An 18,554-nucleotide genomic window follows, 5' to 3' on the forward strand; every position below is an offset into this window, starting at 1 on the left:
GGGAAACTGTTCACGGAGCCACAGAAAGGGTCACCGGAACATGCATACTTAACGTCCTCGGAAAGATGCGAGGGGATACTGGCTCGACCGGTAGAGAATCGAAACATCACCGAACCCCAAAATCAGCAGGTGGCTCGAAGTTTCAGAATGGTCACAGTTTATGACCGAGTCAGCGAGCTGGAAGAAGGGACTGAGGAATTCTCCCAGAATCCAGAAGAAAAGGGCTGCACAGAATGAAAGAAATCAAGAGGAATGGAAGCTACTGCCAGGAGATCCAATATTTCTCTTACAAGTGAAGGAGAAAATGGAAAGAATGGAGACGCAGGGCAAAGTCTAGGACGTTCGAGGGGGAAAACATCTCCAGAATCGAAAAGGGACACAAGTCCCCAGCTAACAGGACACACGGACTACCAGGAAGATGAAGGAAAAGAAAAGACAGCATCTATTTACCTTGTGATCAAGTTCAGAACACCAGGCTCACGCCGAAAAGTCCTAAAAGCTGGCAGACACATGGGGCGATATCTTTAAAGGTCCCAGAAAAAATGACTTTAAAACTAGAATTCTGTGTTCAGCTAATAATGACTCAAGTGTAAAAAAGGGAAAAGAAACACATGTCACACACGCAAGGACTCAAACTGCTTGCCATCCACGGACCTACAATGAAACAATTACCGAGCAATGGTACCTGCCTGCTATGATCTGAATTGTGTCTGCAGAATTCATATGTTAATGTTCCAACCCCCTGTGCCTTAAAATGTATGTGCGTTCGAAGACACAGTCTTTAAAGAGGTGGTTAAGTTAAAATGAGGTCATTAGCATGGGATTCTAATAAGGCTGTAAAAAAGATACTCCGGGCAAAGAGTAACCAGAGAGAGTTGGGGGAGGGGGCTGTCCCACTATCAGACAAAATAAGCTGAGTAAAAACTGTTACAGAGACAAAGAAGGACATTATATATTAATAAAGGGGCCAATCAGTCAATTAGATCTAACAGTTACACACATGTATGCACCTAATAACAGAGCCCCAGATTACATAAAGCAGAAGTCGATAGAATTAGAGGGAGAAACAGCTCTACAATAATAGCTAGAGACTTCAGTAACCTACTTCCAAAAATGAATAGAATAACGAGAGAGATCAATAGAAACAAGGATGAGCAGACCCTTACAGGAAAATACCAGAACAAAAAATACCGGATCAATTCTACAAAGGCAGGAGGCTAAAAAAAAAAAAAAATCTTGAGAAATGGGAATCATGAGATGAGGTATTGAGAATAATCCGACGTATCATAAATTATAGCAGATATAAAAGGGTTTACAAGAAAATGGAATTCAAGGGGGAAAACATTAAAAGGGACCAAGGAGATTTTTGTGACTAAGAGGAACCATCAACCACCATGAATGTTTACATGCCTCCCAACACGGCTTTGAAGGGCATAAAGCAAACTCAGAGAAATACAAGAAAAAACTAGCAAAGACACTGTCACAGTAAGAGACTTCATAAAGCCCCTAAAAAATGACCAGTACGGATGGTTGCAGAGGATCAAAAATAATTAACATGTTTGCTCTAATGGATCTACAGAACTCTGTACCCAACCCAGAGTGAAAACAAATTCTTTTTGAACGCACATGGGAATTCGACAAAAGTTTACCATGTATTAGCTACAAAGGCGATTTCAAACAAACGAAAAGCAAAAATAAACATATGGCCTATTGGCTGATGAAAATATAACAGTAAAAAAAAATTGCAAAAGAAGACCATTTTCAACCTATACGCCCAAATACAAGACCAACTCGTATCTCTCCAAACATTAAAATATATTATAAAATCTTAGGCCGCAGAGGCACAGATACAGGTAATTAGATCAATGAACAAAAGTCTAACAAACAACTTTGTGCAGAGATTTAGGGCATGATTAGGGTGATTCAGTAAGTGTTGGGGTCATTTGCTAACAATTTGGAGAAAATTCTATTCCTCCCTTACCCTGTTGCAAAATTAATTTGCGGATAGATTAATGACTTAAAAATTAAATAATGAACTCTGAAAGTATCACAAGAAACAAAATATGCTTATGACCTTGGGATCGGGAAGGCCTCCCTAAACAAGGCATAATATGCTAATGTCATCTGGGAAAAGATTGATGTGTCTGAGTACATCATAATTTAAAACTTCCGTATGATGGAAAACAGTGCAACAAAGTTAAAAATGTAAGCTATGGTCTAGGAAAACATCCATAATATATGAAATAAAGATTAATGCACAGAGCATCAATAAGAAAAAGGCAAGGAATGAGGTGGAAGGAAAATGAGCCTGCAAGTCACCAAACTTTATGTGATCAATAAACCTGAAGCAATAATTAGGCTCTGTAATAAACAAGAACACACTTGAAACAAAGAGATTTCGTTCTGCACCTGAGTTTCCTCCGCTATAAAACAAGAACAATAAAGGACCCTACCTCACAAGGTTGCTGTGGGATTCAACGAGCTGACACAAATATGTAAGCTTATGGAGAAGCACCTAGAACACAGTCAACTGTCTGGAAGCATTAGGTACTGTTATTGTCTTCAGCACGTTTCAGCAATCTGAGTGGCAAAAGCTTTCAGTCTCAATAATATAAGGTTTTGGCGACCGTGCAGGGGAAAAAATACTCTCACGATGTCTTGCTGAGAATATACATTGGTCCAGCCAATTCTGGGGTCGCCATTAACACACACGGTGTATGCACCCTACACCCGGCAATTCCACGCGGGCACCTAACCTACAGAGACATTTACCGCTCTGCACACGCAGACGAGAAGAGCAAAGGTTGGAAAGAATCCCAAATGCCCATCAAGCGGGGACCGATGACACGAAACATGGTGCTTTCGTACCGTGGGAGACCTTGCCGGTGTTGGTAAGAACAAAGTGACACTTATACTAACACGGAAAGATCTCCGAGACATATTTTTAAATGAAGAAAAAAGTTGCAGAACTTTCTGTGTTCCCAAGAACTTTGGGGATGTTCCCAAGAACTTTCTGTGCCACCCAAGTGAAGCTCGTGTTTCCGTAGCTACAGGCACCGGCTCAGGAGGAGGTCTGAAAGGTGACGCACCAAGCTGACAGCTCTGGTTTCATCCGGGAAGCCTGCCAGGGTTGAGGATATGCCCCTACACAGAGACTTGATAGCTTTGTCTACGTTATTTGAAAAACGTCAAAGAACGTTTGCATGAATTTTCAGAAATCCAAATAAATAAAACATAAAACAAACCCAAAGACCAATGCAGTCTTTAGCTACTTCATCGGGGAGCGAGGGGGCGGGTCCAGGCTGTGAGGAGCAACAGTCCCCCTGTGTGGTGGGAGGCCCAGACAACGGCTGTGGTTCTGTGACCAACCTGAGCACCCTACTAGAAGAGAGACATTCGTGACCAGGGTGCCCTATCCATGGGACGTCTCCCCATTTGCCCGGCACAACTCTGGTTTATGCCTGTTGTCCTGGTGTAATAAGCAGTGTCCTTTCCCTTTGTTGACACTTTGTTGGTTTGATGTAAATTAGCTCCCGCCAAGAACAAAAACAAAAACCTCAGGCGTGCTTCTCCCCAAACAGGTGCGGAATCCGTCTACCAAACAAACACGGATAAAGGAATCGAGGAAGACCCACATGAGTGAAGAGGCATCTGGCGTTTGAGGACTAAAAGCCCCAACGTGGCAAAGGCACAAATTCTTGCCAAACTGATCTATATATTTAATCCGATTCCGGTAAAAATCACAGCAGGATTTTTTTGTAGATACTGACAAGCTGACTCTAAAACGTACATGGAAAGGCAAAGAAACTAGAATGGTCGAAACCATCTGAAAACCTGAATTTGAAACTACCATAAAGCTAGAGTAGTCAACAGAATATGGCCTGAAGGAACAGACACAGATCAAAGCAACAGCATCCAGAGTCCAGAAACAAACCCACAGAAATACGGCGGCTTGATTTTTGACCAACGTTCAAAGCTACTCAATAAAGGACAGACTTTTTCTTTTTTTTAAATTTTTATTTGCTTATTTTGAGAGAGAGAGAGAGAGAGAGAGAAAGAACAAGTGGGGGGAGGGGTAGAGAGAGAGGGAGAGAGAGAGAGAATCCCAAGCAGGCTCCGCACTGTCAGCGTAGAGCCCAACGCAGAGCTCGAACCCACAAACGGTGAGGTCGCGACCTGAGTTGATATCAAGAGTCAGATGCTTAAGCAAGCGAGCCACCCCGGTGCCCCAGGACGATGTTTTTCAATAAACAGTAAGGAAATAAGTGGACGTCCCTACGCGCATGCACCTTGCACCTTGGGTAAACATTAAAATTGATCATACATGTAAGTATAAAACGTACAGCTATAAAACTTTTAGGAGGAAAACAGAAAACACCTGTGGCTGTGGGTCAGCGTTCTTAGACAAGGCACCAAAAGCACAGTCCATGAGAGGAAAAATGGACAAAACACGTCAGCAGGCACTTTGCCAGAAAGGATACACGGATGCTAAATAAACCCACGGGAAGATGTTCAGCACGGTCCGCCACGAGGGGAACGCAATCTCAGCTGCCACGGCATACCACGACACCGTGGCAATCCGCTGAGGTACACACCCGGAGAAATGAAAACTCACGCTCCCACCAAAGCCTGCGTGTGCACAGACGTTCATGACCTCGTCGTGCACAGTCACCCAAACCTGGAAACAACCCAGATGTCCACCGACGGGAACCACCCGCACCACGGAACACTACTCAGCAATAAAAGGAGCCACTTGTTGACAGACACCCACAATAATGTGGATGGATGAATGTCAGAGGCGCTGCTGTGCTCAACGGATGAAGCTAGTCTCCCAAGTTCCACTCGCGGGATACTCGAAAATACTCGAAAAAAAAAGTACGGCGTCAGAACACGTCGGCTGTTGCCAGGACTGGGGTGAGGGGAGGGTGTGCTGATTCGAGGGCGTGGTCTTGGGGTGACAGCTGTTCTGTACCTGGATTCTGGTGGTCGCCACCTGACTCTACGTATGCACCAAAATTCACAGAACTATGCTGTGAGTTCACAGAGTCGCTTTTTTGTACGTTAATTAAAATGAAAAAGTGTCCGATGTGGATCGTGAGTTACGCGGTCACCCTAACCATCCAGGGAGAAGACTGAGTCGGTGATTAATATGGAAATGCAGACAGGGGCGGTGAAGAGGGGTGAGTTCCCGAAGACGATGACCAACCTTGCTGAGGGCGCGCTCCGTGCCTGCTGTGGCCCTCGGCACCCAGCTGGTACCTCTCTTAAACGTACCCAGTAGACACCGATGCCATCCCCACCTCACAGAAGAGGCATTGTTGCTCAAGAGGGGTTGGGGCTCGGGGGCCCCTGGGTGGCTCATCTGACTCTTGACTTCGGCTCAGGTCACCATCTCACGGTTTGTGGGATCGAGCCCCACGTTGGGCTCTGTGCTGCATGGGGCCTGCTTGGGGTTCTCTGTCTCTCCTCCCCGCTCCCCCCCACCCCCGCCCCTGCCCCTCTCCCCTGCTGGTATGCACCCTCTCTCAAAATAAATAAACATTTCAAAAGAGAGACAGAGAGAGACAGGCTGGGGATTTGACCACCATCACAGAACTGTGGGTGGAGCCACATTCAAACCCAAGTCGACTGGCTCCAAAGCCCAGACACTAAGCCACCGAGCTGGGCGGTTTCTCTCAACTGCCGGGGCTGGAAAATGAGAAGCTAAACTGAGCTGTGACAAAGCTCCACGTGACTAGATCAAGAGGCGGGGGAGGGAGGGAGGCCGTCCTCCCGGTACTAACATTGTGTCACCACCTCCTCCTCGGCACGGGCTGCCTCTCACGCACGAGGAGCCGTTCGAGTGTGGGGCACCCTGCACCCCAAACGGGAGCCCTGCCTCACCTACACGTCCGGGCTGGAGTCAAGTTCCCTGTAGCACTAAGAACCCATGCTTTCCTCCCCTTCATCGAGATGAAGTTCACACAACGTAAACTCAACCATTTTAAGCGCACCGTCTCTCGGCGTTTTATCACGTTCACGACGCTGTGCAAGCATGGCCTTTGCTAGTTCCCAACACACTCGGCAGTCGGGTCCCACCCCCGCCCCCAGGCAGCCGCTACTCTGCTTTCCGTCCCGTGGAATTGCTTTTTCTGCATACGTCACGTCAGGGGAACCGTACGATGTCTTTTGTGTCCGGCTTCTTTCACAAGGCACGGCAGTTTCGAGGTTGTCCACGATGCAGCAGGCGTCAGCACGCCCTTCGTTCCTCTTCGTGCCGGAGGGACAGTCTGTCGTACGTGACTCCTCCTCTGTTAATGGACACACGTGGGCTACTTCCAACCGGTTGGACCGTGAGCGTCCCCGTACAAGCATTTGTTGGAACACCTGCTCTCGACTCCTTGGGCTGCACGGCGAGGAGTGGCATTGCTGGGTCATACGGCAACTCTACGTGTCACCTTTTGAGGAACCGCCTAAGTGTTTTCCACGGCAGCTGCCACCGTTTTCACATCCCCACCACGTTATCGTTTTTAATCACAACACGCCATGGCGATTCAGAGGAGGGAGGCAGTGGCGTGGAGGGAAGCGGGCTCTTCCCGGGGCCTGAGTGAGACTGCGGGGTGGGTGGTCTGCCCGGGCAGGGGGGAGGCCAGGCAGGCAGTGGGGGGGGGGGGGGGGCCGGGAGGGCAGGCCGGGCCTCTGTCTGCAAAACTAGCTCGGGTCGGGGGAGGTGGAGCTGTGGTCCGGGACGCGGTCCCTGTCACCCGTGCCCCTCGGCCTCCGAGCAGATGATGGGAGTCTGCGGTGAAAGGCGGAGACGGGCCGGAGGGCGGGGGGCCTTGTGATGCGGTCCTTCTCGAGGGGTCAGGACCCCGAGAGCTCTCATTCGTCTGCTTCCGACGACCACAAAAGAGATGTGCCAGGCGGGGAAGGTACGGAGCTAGATTTAGCACCCAATCAACCTGGGAAACGAGCCTCCTCTGACTTTAAAATGAACTCTCAGAAGCACACCCCCCCACCCCGCCTCGGGTCAGAAAGGCTGATTCAAGAAAATGAGCTCAGCAGGGGTCCGCCAAGGTGCTCTGCGGTAGCAGGGAATGACCCTGGGGGTGCCTGCTGAGGGCTCAAAGCCAAACCAGTCTGCGGTGCGCTCCCCGCTCCGCCCTGGGGCCCCACGGGCTGCACCCGCCTTAGAAACACGTCCTGAGCCCGGCAGCCGCGGTATTCACTGCACCATGGCTTCTGGCGCCCAGAGGGGAGCGTCTTGGTCCCTGCCCGGGGCTTCCGCAGATGTGGGGGCAGGGGGTCACGACAGACGACAGGGACGTCAGCAGGACCCGTGTCCGTCCCTTAGGGCGGCGGTGACCAAGTCCCGCAGACCAGGCGGCCTAGGAAGCAGAAGTTTATCTTCTCTCAGTCCTGGGGCTCAAAGTCCAAGATCAAGGGGTCGGTGGGGTCGGCTCCTTGGTGTGCAGACGACTGTCTTCTCCTTGTGTCTTCACGGGATCCTCCCTCTGTGCGTGTCTGTGTCCTGATCTTTTTTTAAATTTTATTAAAAATTGTTTTGGGGCGCCTGGGTGGCTCAGTCGGTTAAGCGGCCGACTTCGGCTCAGGTCACAATCTCACGGTCCGTGAGTTCGAGCCCCGCGTCGGGCTCTGTGCTGACAGCTCAGAGCCTGGAGCCTGCTTCCGATTCTGTGTCTCCCTCTCTCTGCCCCTCCCCTGTTCATGCTCTGTCTCTCTCTGTCTCAAAAATAAATAAACGTTAAAAAAATTTTTTTTAATATTTATTTTTGAGAGAGAGAGAGAGCGCATGTGTGTGTGCGCACAAGCGGGGAGTGGGGGGCAGAGAGAGAGGGAGAGAAAGAATCTGTCAGCACAGAGCCTGACGGGGGGCTCAAACTCAAGCCATTAGATCATGACCTGAGGCGAAGTCAGAAGCTTAGCCTACTGAACCCCCCGGGCGCCCCTGATCTCTTCTTTTAAGGACACCAGTCAGACTGGATTAGGGCCCACCCTACCGACCTCATTTGACCGTAATTACCTCTTTCAAGGCCCGTCTCCAAACGCAGTCCATCCCAAGGTCCCGCCGATGAGGATTTCAACGCACGAGTTTTGGTGGGGGAGCGTAATTCAGCCCGTAACACCCCGGAGGGGCCTTCAGCACGGGAGAGGCTCCGAAGCCGGCCCCGTCCTCGCCTGGCTGGCAGCGCGTCCAGCCTCCGATCCCAGAGCCCGTCCAGGGAGGTCATTAAGTGTGCGAGAATCTGCTACCGCAGACAGCGGGATCGGGCAGCGGCTCACCGCGGGGCCCGTGCGGGAACCTCCAACCACCACCCGGCACCGTTAAGTCCAACCCGCGGCAGCTCGGCGCGTGGAGGCGCCTCGTCCAGCTGGCGGACGGGACAGCGGCTCCCGGAGGAACCCACTCTCAGAGGGCCCATCCTCCGCCGACTGACCTGAGGATGCGCTGGGCACGGCTCCGTGAAAAAGCAGAACGAAGGACGCAGAGAGAACGGTGTGGAGCGTCAGGCCGCTGAGGCCTGCGTCACCCGTGTGCGGCCGGGGCCACCCAGCTGCTGCTGTGGCAGCAGTCGGGCACGCAATTTACGTTAAATGCCCAGGAATCTACTCTCTGCCCCTGGGGCTGTTTCCGATTCTTCAGGATGTTTTCTCCACTCCGGGCTGGGAACTTCCCAGGGCCGTGGCTGTTTCTTACTATCTTTGCGTCTCCCGGATACATATCGCTCACCCTGGGAGCTTCTGGAACACGATGCCCCGGGCCCTGCCCCAAACAAGGATGTAATTAGCTGTGGTGTGGCCCAGGAAGCGTGGCTTTCTGAAGTCGCTTCTAATGTGCAGGTTTGAGGACTGCTGTACCAGAGCTCCCGGCTTGAACAGGGACCCCAGTGGAGAAGGAAGAGGGAGCCGGGATGAGAAAGGAACCAGGGCCAGGAGAAGGGGCCCGTGTGGAGCCCCACGATGTACCGAGCGGGTCGTCCCGGTGCCTCGAGGTCTGTGGTGTGTCGCAATCAGCAGGGGCCGGTGTTGCAACAGCCCGGAGGGTCTGGGGTGGGGCCTGGGAGCCTGAATTTCTAACAAGAGCCCAAGGGATGACGGTGCTGCTGGTCTCAGGACCGAACTTAGAGAAGCAAGAGAAAAAGGCACCAGGAGAGAAGCTGTCAGCACAGAGAGAGAGAAAGATTACTTAAAATGCCCCAAGTCGGATTTGCAGTTTAAATGCCTACACATTTCTCTCCGTTCCCTCCTGGAGCGGCACCGATTGGACAGAAAAGGAACGGAACGCATGCACACGCGTGTGTGTTTGTGGGGACACAGAGAATGGAAAGGACCAGGGCAGGTGAGACATATCACCAAAATTTTAGAAGGTGGAAAGCAGACAACGCCATTTCTGGGAAGACTACATACACAGTCTAAGATACTTCCCCCATAACAGATCTGAAATGCCAGAAAAAGTCCTTTAAAACATCTATTAAAGGGGCGCCTGGGTGGCTCGGTCGGTTGAGCGTCCGACTTCGGCTCAGGTCATGATCTCGCAGCTCATGGGTTCGAGCCCCACGTCGGGCTCTGTGCTGACAGCTCGGAGCCTGGAGTCTGTTTCGGATTCTGTGTCTCCCCCTCTCTCTCTGCCCCTCCCCTGCTCGCACTCTGTCTGTGGCTCAAAAATAAATAAACATTAATAAGACACTTATTAAAGTCCGTAAGTGACACAGCAGCACACTAAGGCAAGTCCACAGGGGCCGAAAGCAAAACCAGAGTGGGAGCCTAGAGAAGGCAGGGAGCCAACCCGGGGCCTGGTTGCTGTGGAGAGTCAGACCGCAGCCTCTCACCTACAGCCCGGGACCCCTGAAGGGCTGGATTCCTGGAGATGTGATGGATTTATAAAAAAAAAAACAAAAAAACCCGATGGAGACAGCAAGGCAATTCACCTGTCTTAGCCTCTGTGGAGGAGGGGACCGTCCTTGCTGGGTATCTGTAGCCCCCCGTTTCATGCAGCTTGAGGATTTTTTTTTAAAGCTTATTTATTTGTTTGCAGACAGAGAGAGAGAGAGAGGGAGAGAGAGAGAGAGAGGGAGAGAGAGAGAGAGGAGAGAATCCCAAAGAAACCAAAACAGAGAACAACAGCTCACAATTTAAAAACATAATAAAACAGGGGTGCCTGGGTGGCTCAGTCAGTTAAGCCTCTGACACTTGATCCTGGCTCAGGTCAGGATCTCACGGTTTGGGGGTTTGAGCCCCACATCAGACTCTGTGCACTGACCACATGGAACCTGCTTGGGATTCTCTCTCTCTCCCTCTCTCTCTGCCCCTCCCCCGCTTGTTCTCTCTCTCTCTCAAATCAATCAACTTAAAAAAATTAAAGAATAACAACAAAGAAACACAACACAGCCCCGTCACCAACAGCAGAACAATAACTGTAGAGACAGATCCGCAAGGAATCCAGATGTTAGAATCTGAACAAAGCACAATACCGATGTCTCATCTCCAATATGCTTAAAGAACCACATGTTTAATACGTTTAAGTAACCAAGATATAAAAGGGAAACAACAACTCAACCAGGCAGACGTCTGAAAGAACCGAACGATCATGAATGACGTTAACAACTCCGTGGAACCCCACGGCTCCAGGTGAAATGGTGTGGAGTCTGGGCCGCGCTCGGCCACACGCGGGCGAGGGGAGAGGACGCGCGGCTGTAACAAAGGGGGCCACGCGCAGATACCGATCAACTCGGACGGCGGAAAGCGTTCATGATCTGAATCTCTACTTTTGTCTGTGTTTGAAAGCATCCTTGGGGCGCCTGGGTGGCTCAGCTGGTTAAGCGTCTGACTCTTGATTTCGGCTCAGGTCAGGATCTCGTGGTTCATGGGATGGAGCCCCATGTCGGGCTCTGTGCTGACAGTGCAAAGCCCGCTTGGGATTCTCTCTCTCCCTCTCTCTCTGCTCTTCCCATGCGTGCACGGGCACGTGCACACGCTCTCTCTCTCAATAAATAAATAAATAAATAAATAAATAAAAGAAAACATCCTTATACTTTGGTTTTTTAAAGCCCTCAAAGGATGGTGAACAGAACAGATACACCAGAGGTGATGATCAGTCAGCTGAAAAACAGACATGCAGAATTCACCAAGAAGGTGGTATTGCAAGGCAAAAAAGACAAGGAACCACTGGGAAGGTTCAGACATGTGGAGGGACATTACAGATCGTGCCACATGTGTTCGGATGTCCAGGCGGGGAGACAGGACTCGGGGCGGGCACCGTCGAGCGTTTTCCACAACTGATGAAAGGTGACTCCCTCAGATGCAGGCTGTACGACGAATCCCAAGACGGAGAACGAAAGCCTCCATCCACACCCGCGTATTTGCAGTGTGGCTGCGGAACGAACATCGTAAATAGAAAGCAAAGAGCCTATGAAAGAAGCAAGGGGGGAAAAGACTACCTTCCAAGGAACAACGGTTACTCGGGGATGAGAAAGATGTGGACAAGAGAAGCTGCAGGCAGGACACGATCCATTCAATGTGCTGAAAGAACGCATCGGCAGCTCGGAACCATACGCTCTGCGCAATTTTATCTCAGAACAGCAGCAAAATCAAGGCATTTTCAAACAAAAATAGGGAATTCATCGCCAAAAGAACCCAATTACAGGAACTTATAAAGGATATATTTCTGGAAGGAAGAAAAATACTAAGTCTAGATGTAAAGAGGAATAATGACCAAAGAAAACGGCAACAAAACTAATAATGTCTATTTTGTGGGTTTTAAAATAAGAGAATTAAAATACCTGACAGCCGTGCATGAAACAGTTGGCAAATTCAGTATTTGGAAATGAATGAAAAAGTCCTTGTATTGTGCAGGGGGAGGGAGGCAAAGATATTAATTAACTTATAGTTTATTAAATATGAATGTTAAAATGTCTACAGTATCCATTAAATGAATGAAAAATGGAATATATAACTCGTGAACCAGAAGCCAGTGGGTGAGGAATAGAATTGGGAGGGAAACACAACAAATATCTCAATCCTGAAGGGGGGAAAAAAATATATATAAATATATATATATATATATGATACATTAAAAGTTGGGGAAGAGAGAAAGCACAAAATGAGTGTTTTAACTCAAAAAGATTCTCCAACTAGGAGGCACCTGGGTGGCTCAGTCAGTTGAGCATCCGACTTCAGCTCAGGTCATGATCTCGCAGTTCGTGGGTTCAAGCCCCGGGTCAGGCTCTGTGCTGATGGCTCGGAGCCTGGAGCCTGCTTTGGATTCTGTGTCTCCCTCTCTCTCTGCCCCTCCCCCGTTCATGCTCTGTCTCTCTCTGTCCCAAAAATAAATAAATGTTAAAAAAAAAATTAAAAAAAAAAAGAATAAACATTAAAAATAAATAAATAAAAAGATTCTCCAACTAGGAAAAATCTAGCTACAATAAATAAAACCATGACCACGTTGGCTTTATCCTGGAAATACAAAGTTGGTTGAAGTTTAGAAAATAGTACAATGGGATTTGATTAATTAAGAATAAGGCAAAGAGAGGCGCCTGGGTGGCTCAGTGAGTTAAGCGTCCGACTCTTGGTTTCAGTTCAAGTCACGATTCAGTTCAGGTTCATGAGTTCAAGCCCCACACAAGGCTCCACACTGATAGTGTCCAGCCTGCTTTTCTCTCTCTCCGTCTCTCTCTGCCCCTCCCCTGCTCGCTCTCTTTCTCTCAAAATAAATACACTTAAAAAAAAAAAAGAGTAAGGCAGAGAGTTGTATATACTTCAGTGACTGTAGAAACAGCACTTGATAAAATCTGATGCACACTCATGATAAAATATATTTGCAAACTAGGAACCGAAAGGAAATAGATCCTCTTAAACTAATTAAACATATCCACAAAAATCCTCCAGCCAACATAATAATTAAAAGTGAAACTTTGGGGGCACCTGGGTGGCTCAGTCTGTTAAGTGTCCGACTTTGGCTCAGGTCATGATCTCATGGTTCATGAGTTCAAGCCCCATGTCGGGCTCTGTGCTGACAGCTCAAAGCCTTGAGCCTGCTTCGGATTCTGTGTCTCCCCCTCTCTTTCTGCCCTTCCCCTGCTTGTGCGCTCTCTCTCTCAAATAAATTTTCTCTCTGAAAAAAAAAAAGTGAAAATTTGAAAGCTTTTCCTTCAAGATTGAAGCCAAAACATAGATGCTCACTATTACCGCTACTCATCAGTGCTTTGTTAGAGTCTAGCCAGTGTGGGAAAATAAATAAATGAGTGAATGAATGAATGAATGAATGAAAAAAGGAAAAAAAGAAAATATCTAAGCAATGAAAACAGAAGGAAAACAAACACTATCACTCACAAATGGTATTATTATCTACACAGAAAAAACAAAACAAAAAAAACCCAGAGACTAATTACCAGAACTTAAAAAGAGTTCAGTACAGTTATGAATCCAAGGCTGAATACATTAAAAAGCCTGCATTTCTCTACACTAGTAAAAACACAAATGCTGGGTTTTAAAAGACACTGTTTATAATAGCAGCAAAAAGCCAAAGATACTTAAAAACTAAAGCAAGACCTTTGTAGAGAAGATTTTCAAAGTTTATTGAAAGACATTATAGAAGACCTAAAGAAATGGAAAGATAAACCAAATTCATAGACGGAAACACTCAATATCAGAAAGATGCCGGTTCCCCCCAAATTGACCTACAGATTCGCTACAACTGAAATCCCAACAGGGTGTTTTACAGAATATATAGGAGCTGAATCTCAAGTACATAAGGTGAAGCAAAGGGCCGAAAAGAATCAAGACCCACGTGATAAAGAATGAGGTCAAACGGCTTGGTCCTACCAGGCATTAAGATCTAATGTCATGGGAGTGCCGGGCTGGCTCAGTTGGTTGAGCGTCCGACTCTTGATTTCGGCTCAGGTCATGATCCTGGGGTCGTGGGACCGAGCCCCGTGTCTCGCTCTGTGCTGAGTGTGGAGCCTGCTTAAGATTCTGTCTCTCCTCTTTTGCCCCTCTCCCCTATTCTTGCGCTCTCTCTCAAATAAAATAAAATAGAATAGAATAGAATAAAATAAAATAAAATAAAATAAAATAAAATAATTTATTTTATTATTTAAAATGAAATAATAAAATAAATCAAATAAATCAAATCAAATCAATAAAATAAAATAAAATAAAATAAGGTAAAGCAATAAGCGATAAAGATAGGTAGCTGTTCCTGGAATTTCATTCTCTTTTTTGGGGGGGAGGAGGGGGTGCATAACTTGAGTACATTTCCTGGCTTCCTTTAAAGTTAGGCGTGGTCATGTGACTGTGTTCTTTTCAATTGTGAACAAAGGCAATGCGCTTGTTTCCAGGGCAGGCACAAAATAAACCTCCAATGCATGCACTTTTCTGCCCCTCTCCTTCTGCTGACTGGGTGAAAAACCACACCGTGGCCCCAGGGTACGGTGCAAAGAGCCTGCGTCCCTGAACGGCATGTAGGGCAGCTGCCCTGCTGACCTGAAAGCCCACCCTGGACTTCACGTGAGAAAAAGTACGCACTTTCTGTCCTCTAGGACACTGGTGTTGAGGGGTCTACTTGTTATGCAGTACGGACTTCCCTGACTAATACGCTACACTACCGAAGGCAGCCGAGTATTGACCTGTGGTTTCAGCTCTAACTCGTGGAGAACTAGGGACGTGTCACTCCCGTTCTTGTAAGAGAAAGCTGGACAAATGGAACATCAACAATTTCCTCGAGAACTACGAGACACAAGAACTACGAAACTACTTCTAGAACTGAGGTCCCAGGACAGATGGCCACCTTGAGGATGCGAGACAGAGAGGGACATCCAGCAGGAGGCTGCACCTGAGATCTACTTAAGAGGAAAAAGAAACCACCAGAGCCATAACCTGCAATTGTGGCAGACTGCTGGAGGCCGAGTGTGTACCAGTAAGAATGAAAAACCAGGGGGACCACGGTGTTAGGGGGACACCACAGCCCTTTGGCCTTTTCCACCAGGAACCCCACAAAGGGAGGGTTCTCAAAGGGAGGATCCCAGAAACGCAATGGAGATGACAAGAACTGCCTTGAAACAGGCCCAGGGCCTTCTTCGTAACCATCGTCACAGGGTAAGGTGCCAAGGAAACAGACTGAGACACTGCAGCTGGAGGAAGGAGCCAGGGGTAGGGGGGACTCGGTATCGCGGAAGAATCACTTGTGAGTGTCCCAGCACTGAGACGCCTGCCCACTAAAAGACTGCCACTTCACCATAGATTCTAGAACACTCCCCTCCACCACACCAGCAGGCCCGAGCACGAGTGTGGATTACAGCTACAAGGGCTGTAAAAACTCTCTCTCTTTAAGAAGGCACACAAAGGTGTGCTCCAAGGCCAGAAGGGAGACAAAACAGGGATACGGTGCTCAAGGCACTGGAAGCTTCTAGTACCTACAGCTGCAACAGACGTCACACAGACACCAATCCTGGCCATACTAACACACATCCTTGCCCAAAGGCCTCTTTACCTCGGTTCCTATTACCCAACGCCGTACGTATGCCTCCCCACAGGGAAGTACAAGGAACGTCAAAAGGCAAAAAGAAAAGGATTTTGAAGTGGCAAAGCAGAGATCAGAGCCAGACTCAGAGACGACACGGACACTGGACCTGTCAGACGGGGAACGTCAAACAACTATGGCTAATATGTGGATGGTTCCACTGGAGAAGCCCGACAACACTGCTGAGGAAGGACTGCCGAGACACAGAAGGTCTCCGCAAAAATCAAGAGGACAGGGGCGCCTGGGCGGCTCGGTAGGGTAAGCTTTCGACTTTGGCTCAGGTCATGATCTCATGGTTCGTGGGTTCGAGCCTCACGTCGGGCTCTGTGCTGACGGCTCGGAGCCTGGAGCTGCTTCCGATCCCGTGTCTCCCTCTCCCTCTGCCCCTCCCCTGCCCCCCCCAATATAAACAAACATTAAAAAATTTTTTAAATGCATTTTCGAAACTCTTTCAAAAAGAAGTATAATTTGTAGGCTAAGCCAGGAGATGAAATGGAATCAGGAAATGGCCAATGAGAACCCAAGAAGGCAGAAAACGAAGGGAGAAAGAGGACAGCCTGGTATTTTTGGGCTGAAGCCGATAGATGTAAGGACAGTGAGTGCAGATGCAGAGCCAGGGGAGGAGGCCACTCGATTCCTGAGAAACTCCCGGCAGTGCTGCAGATCCCAGGGGGAAAAGACCCGCCCATGGCAGGAAGTTTAAAGGGATTTCACACCATTCACAAAAATAGCGTCCATACGCTGAAATGTAAAGTATTTTTGTTAATACTCCTTATTATATGATACGTTAGTATTCTTCAGCATATGTGTATGTATACAATTCGCTTGAATTTTTAGAAGAAATTAAATTTATAATTAAAGAATGTTTAGAGACTCGGAGAAAGCTGAAACCCAGTGCCTAATGGTCGAAGAGCCATCAAAAAGAGCCCAGAGAAGGGACGCACCTCATACAGCAGAAGGTGGACAGCAGGGCAGGGCTAAAACCAGGAGGAACCGCTGAACATGTGGAAAGGGCTCCCTTCCCAGCCCAGCAGGAGAGGGAACGTTTACTCATCGGGAAACAGGGCCCCGGGGAAGACTGAGTGATTAAAATGTCAAAGGAGTGGGGAGGGTGGGGGCTGGGGGCGACGGTTTTTATGACAAGCCACGATGAAATGTTTGACATTGGAACCGATGTATATATTTCTTAGATAAAGATAAAAATTAAAGAAAAAAGGTGACAGTAACCACCCCAAAATTAAGTCCCTTCTGAGCTTGGTCCTTGGATGGTTTTCTCCACTCGGGTCCAGGGCAGACCAGGAGGCAGGTGCCCCAGGAGCCTCCCCTGTGGCAAATCTCATCCCCCTCGGTGAGCCCTGTCCCGGCATCGGTGGGGCCAGGACCCCAGGAGGATATGTTTTTGGTCTGAGGACCAGAGGGTGCTCCTGTAATGACTTCGACATTTCTTCCCAACTTAGTCCTCGCTTTCATTTTCCCCCCAAACTGGATAATCTATCATATCCTCTGCCTTGCTTCAGGCTATGCTATTTATAACAATAGAAACAGCATTTTTGGCTTGTCACCTTTCTCCAAAGGAACTCAAATTGCCTCTAAACCTTTAATGTGCATATAAAGTACTTTCGAATATTGTTACACTGCAGATTCTAATTCAGCAGGTCTGGGGCAGGGCCTGAGAGTCTGCATTTCTAACCAGCTTCCCGGTGAGGCTGAGGCTACAGGCCCAGGGACCACATCCTGAGTAGCAAGGGGAACGTGGGGCAACTTGAAGGGTCATGGAAACGTTCTCTATCTCCATTAGGGTTGTGATGACACAGGGATCCACGTCTGTGAAAACACAGTGGATTGTGCAGTGAAAATGGGTGCATTGCATCGTATCTCGAGTATCCTTCAATACGGTTTATTTTAAAGGAAAAAATTCAGGGGTGCCTGGGTGGCTCAGGCAGTCGAGTGTCCGACTCTTGAGTCCGGCCCAGGTGATAGTCTCACGGTTTCTGAGTTCAAGCCACGTGCTATTAGCGTGGAGCCTGCTTGGGATTCTCTCTCTGCCTCTCTCTGCCCCTCCCCCTCCTCGAAATACATAAATAAACCTTAACCAAAAAGAAAATAAAGAAACTAAAAAAATTCATTCTAGAGGGCTTTGTAGATCAAAATGTGAAAGATGGAACAATAAAGCTTTTAGAAGAAAACGTAAATCTTGGGGTAGACATATCTTTCTGGAATAGAGTTCAAAAAATGATTCACCCGGGATGCCTGGATGGCTCAGTCGGTTGAGCGTTCGACTTCAGCTCGGGTCATGATCTCGCGGTCTGTGAGTTCGAGCCCCGCGTCGGGCTCTGTGCTGACAGCTCAGAGCCTGGAGCCTGCTTTGGATTCTGTCTCCCTGTCTCTCTGCCCCTTCCCCACTTATGCTGTCTCTCTCTCTCTCTCTGTCAAAAATAAATAAAACATTTAAAAAAAAATGATTAACCGTAAGAAGTATGGTTATAGACCACATGATTTGACTATGTTAAAATTAAAAACTCCTATTCATCAGCAGACTCTACCAAGAAGGTTTTGAAAAAGCAAGCCATAAACTGAAGAAAGGTATCAGTCATACATATATTTGACAAAGGACTCCTACCTATCATATATAAAGAACAACTACAATTCAATAAGAAACTGACAACCTACTAGAATGACAGGCCAAACACTTGACGAGGCACCAAGGACAATATCCAAAATGGCCAATGAGCACACAAAAAAGGTACTCAACTTAATTAGTCATAAGTGAAATGCAAATTAAAAACCACACAATTTTTTGTTTTGGCCATGCAGCCACGCGAGTGGCTAAAACAAAAAGACAGAAGACAGCACATGTAGGCCAAGATGTGGGGCAGGTGGGGCTCACATCTGTCACTGACGGGGGTGTGGTCTGGAGCAACGGTCTTGGAGAATGATCTCCTAGAGCTGACCGCTGGCAGACTCTGATTCAGCAGATCCACTCGGGTGTCTCCAAAGAGAGGCGTTAAGGACGGTCCCAGCAGCCTTATTACGATGG

At 48.2% G+C, this 18,554-nt stretch overlaps 1 protein-coding gene across 7 annotated transcripts in view; it reads right to left on the minus strand.

The window, feature by feature from the left end:
- CARD11 (caspase recruitment domain family member 11) overlaps positions 1-18,554 on the minus strand; it is a 139,859-nt gene that overhangs the window by 82,807 nt on the left and 38,498 nt on the right. Inside the window, exon 1 of one of the 7 annotated variants that reach the window (XM_078440027.2) lies at positions 6,161-6,180. The exons of the other annotated variants lie outside the window; for them this stretch is intronic. The gene's annotated coding sequence lies outside the window, so the exon portion shown is untranslated. Of the gene's footprint in view, positions 1-6,160; positions 6,181-18,554 lie in introns of those variants that run through there. 7 annotated transcript variants of the gene reach the window in all.

The sequence above is a fragment of the Panthera onca genome, chromosome E3 (assembly GCF_046562875.1).
Source record: "Panthera onca isolate mPanOnc1 chromosome E3, mPanOnc1 haplotype 2, whole genome shotgun sequence".
Classification (NCBI taxonomy): domain Eukaryota; kingdom Metazoa; phylum Chordata; class Mammalia; order Carnivora; family Felidae; genus Panthera; species Panthera onca.